This window comes from Moschus berezovskii, chromosome 19, assembly GCF_049115385.1.
Source record: "Moschus berezovskii isolate FMDL1 chromosome 19, NW_MosBer_1.0, whole genome shotgun sequence".
Taxonomy (NCBI): domain Eukaryota; kingdom Metazoa; phylum Chordata; class Mammalia; order Artiodactyla; family Moschidae; genus Moschus; species Moschus berezovskii.
Window position 1 is genome coordinate 19850227 of NC_142478.1, and position 11475 is coordinate 19861701.

General features: G+C 39.1%; 1 protein-coding gene and 1 pseudogene across 3 annotated transcripts in view; both read left to right on the plus strand.

Moving 5' to 3' along the window:
• The window catches only part of RNF150 (ring finger protein 150), a 284272-nt gene that overhangs the window by 64280 nt on the left and 208517 nt on the right, over window positions 1-11475 (plus strand). The gene's annotated exons all lie outside the window — the stretch shown is intronic.
• LOC148774834 (regulator of nonsense transcripts 3B pseudogene) overlaps window positions 1-11475 on the plus strand; it is a 47497-nt pseudogene that overhangs the window by 990 nt on the left and 35032 nt on the right.

Genomic DNA, 11475 nt, shown 5'->3' on the forward strand with positions numbered 1-11475 from the left:
ACCCTGTTGCGTGGTTGTGGCTGATAAGGGTCCTCAGTGCTGAGGCCCTAGACTCTGCTCCAGTGAGTTCATGGTGCAGACGCTGCCCTGCACAGTCTCAGACCCTGCACCTACTGAATCTGAGTCTGCAGTTTAACAAGACCCCTAGGTGGTTCAGAGGCATGTTGAGATTGAAATAGCCCTCCTCTAGAAGTTGCTTGGAAGTATGGTGGCTCTGACAGTAAAGAATCTGCCTGCAATGCAGGAGACCTGGGTTCGATCCCTGAGTCACGAAGATTCCCTGCAGAAGCAAATGGCTACCCACTCCAGTATTCTTACCTGGAGAATTCCATGGACAGAGGAGCCTGACGGGCTACAGGCCATGAGGTCGCCAAAAGTCGGACACAACTGAGCGACTAACACTTTCACTTTCATTCCCCTAGAAATTGCTTGAAAGCATGGCAGAATCTCCCATTTGTATTTGATTTTCATCTCCCATAAAGAAGAACAAGTAGGTGTTACCCAGATTCCGTAGTGTCAGCTCTGACACTCTAGCTTCGGAACTGTACAGATGCAGTTGCTGTCAAGACTTCAGTGCTGGTGAATGGCCTTTCTTCCAAAAGAACAAGGCTCCCATCCTTATCTCCTTCCTTTAAAGTGTCTGTATTTCCTGAAAGTGTATGAAAGTGAAAGTGAAGTCGCTCAGTCGTGTCCGACTCTTTGTGACCCGGTGGACTGTTGCCTACCAGGCTCCTCCGTCCGTGGGATTCTCCAGGCAAGAGTACTGGAGTGGGTTGTCATTTCCTTCTCCAGGGATCTTCCCAACCCAGGGATCGAACCTGGGTCTCCCTCATTGGGGGCAGACGCTTTACCCTCTGAGCCACCAGGGAAGCCACTCTATTACCCATAAAACTTTTCCTGGGCCTCCCGTTACATGTCCTTTCAAGAGGCATAGCATGCTGTATTTTCATGGGAGAATGTTATCACACTCAGAAACCCCATGTATTTGGATTGCAACCACATTTTAAATTAATTAAACTCTTCGGTCAGATATTTTCTGCTTTTTCCAGTAAGACATTTCCTTCTCTCCCCACTTACTTCCTCTTTCACTGTCTTCCTTTATTTTCTTCCTTCTTTTTTCATTTCTTCTTGTTGATACTGCAGAAGTATTTGAGGTCTTCAGCTCTTAAGACAAACTGGAAATGCTACACAATTTTCTTTATTTTTTTAATTGAAATATAGTTGACATACAACATAACGTTAGTTTCGGGTGTATACTACATTGTGACTTGACATTTGCATACGTTATGAAATGGCCAGCAAGTCTAGTAACCATCTGCCCCATACAAACTTATTACAATATTATTAACTGTAGTCCACCTCCCACTTTTCTTATTCCATTTTTTAAAAGACAAAGTTCACCAATAAGAGCCTTGAAAATATTAATACTTTTTGGTTTGTTTTGATCTCAGTGCTAAAACTTGTCATATAAAAATCTGAGTGATTAACAACCAATTTAGCTCATTTAGAAGACTGTATCTTGACTCTATCCCTGTAGTAGGAAAGTATCTTATATGTGAATATTTCCAAAGAGATCCTTAATTTTAACCTATATCCCTAGATTAGTATAAAATTATTTTATTGACTTTTTCTCTGGGCTTTTAGAGACATTTTCTATCTTAGCATAAAAAGCCTTTATGAGAGATTATTTTCTCTGAACTTGAAAATGGGAATCAAAAGTGAAAGCTCTAACAGGTCACCTTCTTATAATTTATAGCCAAGTCATTTAACAAATAATTATGTGATGATATTGATTGATCCTGAAAACCAATCTAGATCATTAGGATTAAGGAATTTTTTTTCCTCAACGGCAGGGAGGTGATATGCCCTGAATTTAATCAGACCCTCTGTCTGGTTTTGACCATGATAAAAGAGGCACTAAATGCTTAGTCTAGAGCTTTCTGATTCTTGCATAGAGGAACAATCTTGGTCAGATTATTTCTACCATAAAAATATACTGAGCCACAGACCTTAGATGAATCCAGTAAATATGCAGAGTAAATCATGAGAAATGCAGGCTGGATTGGCAATATAATATATGCCACTATGTTGTGAGTTTTTTTCTTTTTAATGTAATCACAAGCTGGAATCAAGATTGCCAGGAGAAATATCAACAACCTCAGATATGCAGATGATACCACTCTAATGGCAGCAAGCCTCTTGATGAAGGTGAAAGAGTGAAAAAGCTGGCTTAAAACTCAATATTCAAAAAACTAAGATCATGGCATTTGATCCCATCACTTCATGGCAAATGGATCAGGAAAAAGTGGAAATAATGACAGATATTATTTTCTTGGGCTCCCAAATCACTGTAGATGCTGACTGCAGCCATAAGATTAAAAGATGCTTGCTCCTTGGAAGAAAAGCTATTACAATCCTAGACAGCATATTAAAAAGCAGAGACATCACTTTGCCAAGGTCCATGTAATCAAAGCTATGGTTTTTCCAGTAGTCATGTACAGATATGAGAATTGGACCATAAAGAAGGCTGAGCACTGAAGAATTGATGCTTTCAAATTGTGGTGCTAGAGAAGACTCTTGAGAGTCCCTCGGACTGCAAGGAGAGCAAAATAGTTAATCCTCAAGGAAATCAACCCTGAATATTCATTGGAAGGACTTGTACTGAAGTTGAAGCTCCAATACTTTGGCCACCTGATATGAAAAGCCAACTCATTGGAAAAGACCCTGATGCTGGGAAAGATTGAGGGCAAGAGGAGAAGGGGGCAGCAAAGGATGAGATGTTTAGAGATAGCATCACTGACTCAATGGACATGAATTTGAGCAAACTCTGAGAGACAGTGAAGGACAGGGAAGCCTGCGCGCTACAGTTCACAGGGTCACAGAGTTGGGAATGACTTAGCAACTGAACAGCAACAACAACAGAAAATAACCTGTCAACTCTTTGCAAGAGCTGGAATAAAGCTGATCTATTTACACCACCCTTATGGCAGAAAGTGAAGAGGAACTCAAAAGCCTCTTGATGAAAGTGAAAGAGGAGAGGGAAAAGGTTGGCTTGAAGCTCAACATTCAGAAAACAAAGATCATGGCATCTGGTCCCATCACTTCATGGGAAATAGATGGAAAAACAGTGGAAACGGACTGTTGTCAGACTTTATTTTTTTGGACTCCAAAATCACTGCAGATGCTGATTGCAGCCATGAAATTAAAAGACACTTGCTCCTTGGAAGGAAAGTTATGACCAACCTTGATAGTATATTAAAAAGCAGAGACATTACTTTGCCAACCAAGGTCCGTCTAGTCAAGGCAATGGTTTTTCCCGTGGTCATGTATGGATGTGAGAGTTGGACTGTGAAGAAAGCTGATCGCCGAAGAATCGATGCTTTTAAACTGTGGTGTTGGAGAAGACTCTTGAGAGTCCCTTGGACTGCAAGGAGATCCAACCAGTCCATTCTAAAGGAGATCAATCCTGGATGTTCATTGGAGGGACTGATGCTAAAGCTGAGACTGCAATACTTTGGCCACCTCATGCGACGAGTTGACTCACTGGAAAAGACTCTGATGCTGGGAAAGGTTGGGGGCGGGAGGAGAAGGGGACGACGGAGAATGAGATGGCTGGATGGCATCACCGACTCTGTGGACATGAGTTTGAGTGTACTCCGGGAGTTGGTGATGGACAGGGAGGCCTGGCGTGCTGTAGTTCATGGAGTCACGGAGAGTCGGACACGACTGAGCGACTGAACTGAACTGAACTGATTTGTGGTACTTCTGATAGGACTGACCTGTTTTCTCTCTGGAAAAAAAAAATTGACTTAGAAAGCTGAATAGCTTAAGGATGACTTCAAACTTCTACAAAGATTGACAACTTCACTCTATTATGTGTTCTTTTACAAATAATAAGCAATTTGTATTCTAACAGCAGATTATTTTATCTGTTTTAATTACATGTGAAAACTAAATTAGGCAAGTGATCTATTTGCAAGTAATTAATCTGAAGTTATTTAAAAACATGTTGTACATAATGGTTATTCAGTATTAATAATTCACTATTATGCTAATGTACATTAGTAGCCAACCAAGTATTCTACATTATTTATGTGTTGTGGCTTTGTATGTCTTTGATGTTTGGGGGAAGGATCTGCTTTGCAAAAATTTGTAAAAATACTTGGGTCGAATTCATATTACAGAGACTTTTTGTTTTTTTATTTATTAAACTTAAAGTTTATTTAGGGAGGAAACACTCTCCATAGACAGTGTGGGCCATCTTGGAAGGCAAGAGAGGCATGAGGGTATGAGGTTGTCAGTTTTTATAGGGGTGGGTGATTTCATTGACTAATGAGTAGAAGGAATATTCCAGTTATTAATATTTTGAGGAAGGGGTGGGGATTTCCAGGAATTGGTCCGCCGCCTACTTTGTGACCTTTATGGTCATGGTACTGGTGGTATGTCATTTAGCTTGTGGATGTGTTACGAGTGTATACTGGCACTCTGGGTCTAGTGGAAGAAGACTCATCTACCATCTTGGATTTTGTTGGTTCTTGTTGTTTATGTCATGTCCTTGGGTTGTGTCGTACTTTTAAAGGTTATGCCCTGCTGCCTTGCTGTCTCTTTCCCCCCTTCAGAGATTTTGCTTCCATAATTTTATGGGAAGCTGAGAGGTGACAGTCTGCTTTCTATAGTTGCTTCAGGGCTGAGTTGGGCCATCAACCCTGCCTGTTAGGAAGTAAAAATCCATGGACACCTTTTAGTTGCACAGACTGTCATAGCACAGTGCTAACTTAAGGTGCTCTAATCCTCTGTTTGGACTGTAAGAAGATCCAACCAGCCCACCCTAAAGGAGATCAGTCCTGGGTGTTCATTGGAAGGACTGATATTGAAGCTGAAATTCCAATACTTTGGCCACCTCACATGAAGAGTTGACTCGTTGGAAAAGACCCTAATTCTGGGAAGGATTGGGGGCAGAAGGAGAAGGGGATGACAGAGGATGAGATGGATGGATGGATGGACATGGGTTTGGGTGAACTCCGGGAGTTGGTGATGGACAAGGAGGCCTGGCGCGCTGTGATTAACGGGGTCGCAAAGAGTCGGACACGACTGAACTACTGAACTGACTACCTGAACCCTCTGCTTAGGAAGCTTTGGAACAGTATGCTTTATTTAAAACAAAAATAAATTTTAACGTGAGTTCTTGATGTGGATAAGTGTTTTAGTATCAAGATGTATTTGTGTCTAAAACATTTTAGAAGTGCAGGTTAACTAGAGTGTTCCATAAAGTTGGCATCGGTATCTTTTTTAGATTAGGCTTCAGTGTCTGAATTGCCCTTGCCTCACTTGTTAACAATTTGAGGGTCTCTTTTGACGCCTTCTCCTTGGAAGGGAAGCATTGATATTGCTGCAAAGAATCAACTGACTTGCAGATTTGGAGACACCCATTTCTGAAATATATAGTGTAATTTGTAGAGTACTCAAATTACTGGGGAATGGATTGATATTTTTACACACACACTGAACAGATGATAGCCTTTAATAGTTGCACCTTGCTCTAATCTTCCTACATCCAGAGGAGAAGGGTCATAAGGAGAAATAATTTAACAGTAGGAGGAGGAAGTTCATGCTGATTCATTCCTTTCCAAATTGAACACCCTTGGATCCGATGAATCAAATAGCAGTGAGAAGGCTTAGAAGTTAATCACAAGGAAGAGATGGGGGAAGATCAAACTACCCATGCAGAGAGAATGCCTGCAATGTGTTATTTCATCACGAACAGCTTCAGGAAAGCAGGCCTTTTCTGAAGTTACTTTATGAAGATACTGGATTGCAGCCAATGTCAACATTCAGAAAGAGATGGATATGCTAGTTGTACACCATCTCTATTTGGGAGATCTATGTAAGTTGCATGGCTTTGTGTAGTTAGATGGAGGGCATATGTGTTGAAAGAACTGGAGTTTGATAGACAGTTGGAGTGAATATTGCTCTTATACCCCAGTGGACTAAAGGATATCACGGTCAGTTTTTCCAGTGTTTGACCTCTTGGGAAATATTATGAAATTGCTGAGTCTAGTCTTTCTTAAGTGTGAATTATAATGAATTTCTTCTTAGAGCGTGTACGCCCTTACCATTGAAAGTCTGCCTTTCATGAGGAGGCATCCCTTTTAAAGAAAAATATCTATTTATTTGGCTGTTGTGGATCTTAGTTGTGGCACATGGGATCTTTGATCCTTGTTGTAGCATGCAGAATCTTTAGTTGTGGGATGTGAACTCTTAGTTGCTGTGTGTGGGATCTAGTTCTCTGACCGGGGATTGAACCCAGGCCCCTTTGCACTGGGAGCTCAGAGTCTTAAGTTCCTAGGAGGCATCTTTTTTTTTTTTAATCTTTCTTCTGTTTCTTTATTTTTTTATTATTAATTAATTTATTTTTTATTGGATGATAATTGCCTTACAATGTTGTATTGGTTTCTGCCATATGTCAACATGAGTCAGCCATAGATATATTAATACATATGTTCCCTCCCTCTTGACTGTCCCTCCCAGCTCCCACCCTATCTCACCCCTTTAGGTTGTCACAGAGCTCCAGGTTTGAGTTCCCTGTGTCATGCGGTCATACAGCAAATTCCCACTGGCTATCTATTTTACAGATGGTAATGTATGTTTCAGGGCTACTCTCTCAATTCGCCCTACTCTCTGCTTCCCCTGCAGTGTCCACTGGTCTCCATTGCCCTTCATCTCCGTTGCTGCCCTGCAAATAGGTTCATCGTACAATCCTTCTAGACTCCATACCTATGTGTTAATATATGATATCTGTTTTGCTCTTTCTGACTTACTTCACTTTGTATAATAGGCTCTGGGTTCATCCACCTCATTAGAACCGATTCAGAGGTGTTCCTTTTTATGGCTGAGTAATATTCCATTGTATATGTGCACCACAACTCCTTTATCCACTCTTCTGTCAGTGGACATCTAGGTTGCTTCCGTGTCCTAGTTATTGTAAATAGTGCTACAAAGAACATTGGGGCACATGTGTCTTTTTCAGTTATGGTTTCCTTAGGTTATATGCCCAGTAGTGGAATTGTTTGGTCATATGATAGTTTTATTCCTGGTTTTTTAAGGAATCTCCATATTGTTCTCCATAGAGGCTGCACCAATTTACATTCCCACCAACTGTGCAAGAAGGTTCCCTTTTCTTTAGGAGGCATCTCTTAATGGTTACCTAATAGCCACTGGCATAGCAAACTTGAAATATATTACAAACAGGGAGCGTGGGTTTTTTTCCTATACTCAATTCTAGGAACTATTTGTGTTTCAATATTTTAAAATAGTGTTTTCCTATTTTGAGAGGGGTCAGAAGCATTCAGATATAGATAGTCTCAAGGAATTCCTTTATATCGTATATTTCTCTCTGGCATTTTTTTTCCCTTGTCTCTGCCTCTCACATTAGCGTCAAGCCTGTGGCTTTCCCAGCACCTTAGGTCAAAGTAACCCAAGTGCATTCATTCAATGCTGAAACTAGAGAAGTGGGTTGATTTGGAGACATTGAGCCCTGTGATAAACTTATTTAAAACTGTCAGGATATTAAATCTATACCTTATAAAGCCACATCACAGTGTCAAAGCCTCTGCCCTGACTTCGTTTATCTTTGTTAAACCTTTTTTGAAAAAAATCTTATAAGCATTTATCTATTTTGATTTAAATATATATATATGTATGTCTGTATATATATATATATTTCTCCCCCCGCCCCGGAGAAGGAAACGGCAGTCCACTCCAGTTTTCTTGCCTGGAAAACCCCATAGATAGAAGAGGTTGATGAGCTACAGTTGCAAAGGGGGGTTGCAAAGAGTCAGACATGACTGAGCGACTGAACACATTTTTTTTTTTAATTAAAAACAATTTTTTGGCCACACCATGAGGCATGCGGGATATTAGTTCCCCGACTAGGGATCAACCTGGCACCCCCTGCATTGAAAGTGCAAAGTCTTAACCACTGGACCACCAGGGAAGTCCCTCTGCTTTGCCTCTAATTTGGCAAATAATCCTGGAGAGAGACTGTCTACTCCCCACGTTACTACTTTTTGTTTTTGTCTTTTGTGTTTTTGTATTTTTATGTGAATATAATAGAACTGCAACTAATTACTAACTGTAAGTAATTGGAGGGAAGCCACATAAAGCTATCCTAGTCATAACCCTTGACCTCACAGTATTCACAACGTATAGGCCAAAACAGAAACATACACAGCCAGGACTGGTTAATGTTTTCCAACTCCCTACCTTGTGGCAAGCACACCTACTGTGCATTTCCTTATTTGGTGCACAAAGATTCAAATCCCTCCTCTGCCACTTACTAACAATGTGGCCTTGGTTTTCTCAGATATAAAATGAGGGAATTGATAGGTTCTTAACTCAAAGGGGTATTGCCAGCTCTAAATTAGCTAAAGTATGCTAAGTGCTTAGAATAGAATCTGACACACAGCAAATGTTCAATATGTATTTTATGATTATTAAGTAGAGCTTACAAAGTAAAAAGAAAAAATAAAAAGAAATGTTGAAGTTGTTTGGTTTCATTGAGGCCATCTGCTTTTTAACTTTGATTAAATCTGTTTATGGATTTGACATATGGCAAATCAGTTGCTTTGGACTTTCTGTCATGGATTCATTATAGAATGGTTTTTATAGTTCAGTAAGCAAGAAAGGCTAAAGCCAAAGCCATCAAGTAAAATAAAGCGTGTGACTTTTGGTTACTCAGTTTTTGTCGTTAGCCCACCACCCCAGCCATCACAAACAGACACACATGCACACACACAGGAATGCATACACATTCTAAATTGTGAGGGTCTAGCATAATAACTTGTCCATATCATGTTTTAGGGCTCCCCTGGTGGCTAAGATGGTAAAGCGTCTACCTGCAATGTGGGAGACCTAGGTTGGATCCCTGGGTCAGGAAGATCCTCCGGAGAAGGAAATGGCATGTTTTAAGTAATCAGTTTGTTTTTATGCATAAGCCCAGTTTCGGCAGGTCCTTCTTGAAGAACTAAAAACAATGTCAGCTCTAAACCATCACTTTGACCTGTGACTTCTGGAAATATAAGGTGGCACAATCTTTCAGGAAAGCAGTTTGCTTATTTTCATTTAGAACTTTAAAAATAATGTATATTATTTACCTTACAAATTTAACTTTTGAGACTCTATCATAAAGAAATAACTTTGCATTATGTACAGACCTGTTTGCCTTCATTTGGGCTTCTCAGGTGGCCCAGCAGTAAAGAACCCACCTGCAATGCAGGAGATGCAGATTCGATCCCTGGATCAGGAAGATCCCCTGGAGAAGGAAATGGCAACCCGTTCCAGTATTCTTGCCTGGAAAATTCCACGGACAGAGGAGCCTGGCTGGCTGCAGTCCATGGGGTCACAGAGTCAGACGTGACTGAACACATACACACATAACTGTAAGGACAGAAAGGGAAATGATTAAATAAACTTTGTGTGCATGAGCAGAACTTAAAATCTATGTCCTTTTGGAGGACGGTTCGTTCAGTTTTAAAATTTGGTTTATATCGATTGAGATAGCATCTACATAATTCAGATGCTTTTCTAAGTAAAATACACTATAAATAAGCTAATTTGCTCATGACTCATTTAATACAATGTCTCTATGTATAAATTTATGAATGAATGTTATTCATATTCTTTAAAAATATTTTTAAAACACAAATATAACATTATCTGTTTAAAAAAATATATAAAATTGCCTATACAATAGAATCTCAACTATCTAAAGAATGTGTAGGGTCAAGGTTAGCTGGCTGGATGCCATATTGTTGAAAGATGCTGCTTCTAAGTATAATATTATGGGTGATTTTGCACCCCAAGTGTTTGATATACATGTTTACCATGTGTACATGTGTGTGTATTTATTTTATAATACAAAGAAACTTAAAACAATATCAATTTCACATCAAAAACCCAAAAGGAAAACTCATCATCCCATGCATTCAAAACCAATATTTTACTACAATTTTTCTTACTTCCTTTTTATATCTTACTTTACTTTGGGCATAATATATTCAATTTTCTTTGTTCACTTTAAAAAAACTTGTTTTTCTACTCTAGTATAAAAATAAGTCTCCCAGACCTTCTAAACTTAAGACATCAATAGATAACTCAGCTACAGGTGATTTCATAAAAGTTGTGCGCTTTTAACAGTTCTGCAGCTCATAGTTAACTGATTGAGCCTCTTTTCTTAAATGCTTCAATAAATTTTAAGATCTCTACATACTTTGGGGAGACGTTTTCTTTACTTTTGAAATGTGATTTATTTATCAATTGAAGTAGAACCTGCTTAATTCAGATCCTTTTGTACGTAGGTGGAATATGCTAGAATAAGCAGACTAGCTAATGATTCATTTAAAATATGATAAAATACTTTGTGTTATATTTTTATGAATCTTTTATTTCTTGAATTTTTTCACATGTGGTGGCCACTGTGCTATCTAGGCCAAGTAAGCCTGCATTTGCCAGCGTTCCTTTGAAGCTCTAATAAGAATTTATTGACATTTTTCTTTGATACGCTGTATCAAATTTTGTACACTGTACTTAATTTTCACTGAGACAAGTCAGATTTCCTTTACAGTGGCATTTTCTCACTAACGTGTGTTGTGTTTACTTCTCCCATCTTCTGGAAGAGTCATGTTGCATTTTGTTTATTGTGAATCATACTGGGCTAAATTTAAAATAGTGCATGCCACTGGTCTGATTATTTTAAAGACTTGTTTCATTTGCTACCATATACAATGAGGAAATAGTTAGTGAGTTCCTTTTTCTAAGCATCCTTTAGGAGTGCATTTTATTTATCCCCACAGTGTGAGCAGATGGGTGTCTAGCTCAAAATTTATTTTCTGAAATGGTATGGAAAGAATAATGAAACCTCCATGCAGTCGTAAAAGATGAACATTTAGTCCAGCAGATCTCTGTGGGGTCTTATGTAAGTGTCCATCTATGCTGCAGTGGTGTGGGAGAGTTGATACGAAGCACTATTGTTTTCCCTTTGGATTTCTTTTATCTTGATATAATTTACGTTAGCACATAGAACAAATGTAAGGCCCCAAAGCCCCACACTCCTCTTGCTAATATTTTACTCTTCCTATCTGTATTCCTTTCTAGGTTCATCTATTACATATTTGACAGTTATCCATCGTAACTGTAGTAATTATGGACAGTGTTCTATCGTAATCCATAGAATTTCCTAAGCTAAAATAAGTTTTACATAATAGCGATTTATTGCCAGCTTTCTCTGTCATGAAGATAAATGTGTTTTCAATAAAACATAGAATTATTGGATTCTATAATTTAATTATAGAATTTTTCAAAATGATGTATGATATTGGTTTAGGCCGAGCTACCGTGGCGAGGAGTGAAGTTATAGCCATGAAGGAGAGAAGGAACATAGGCCTAAGGACAAGTGAGTAACCCTCTTGACTCCCCCAG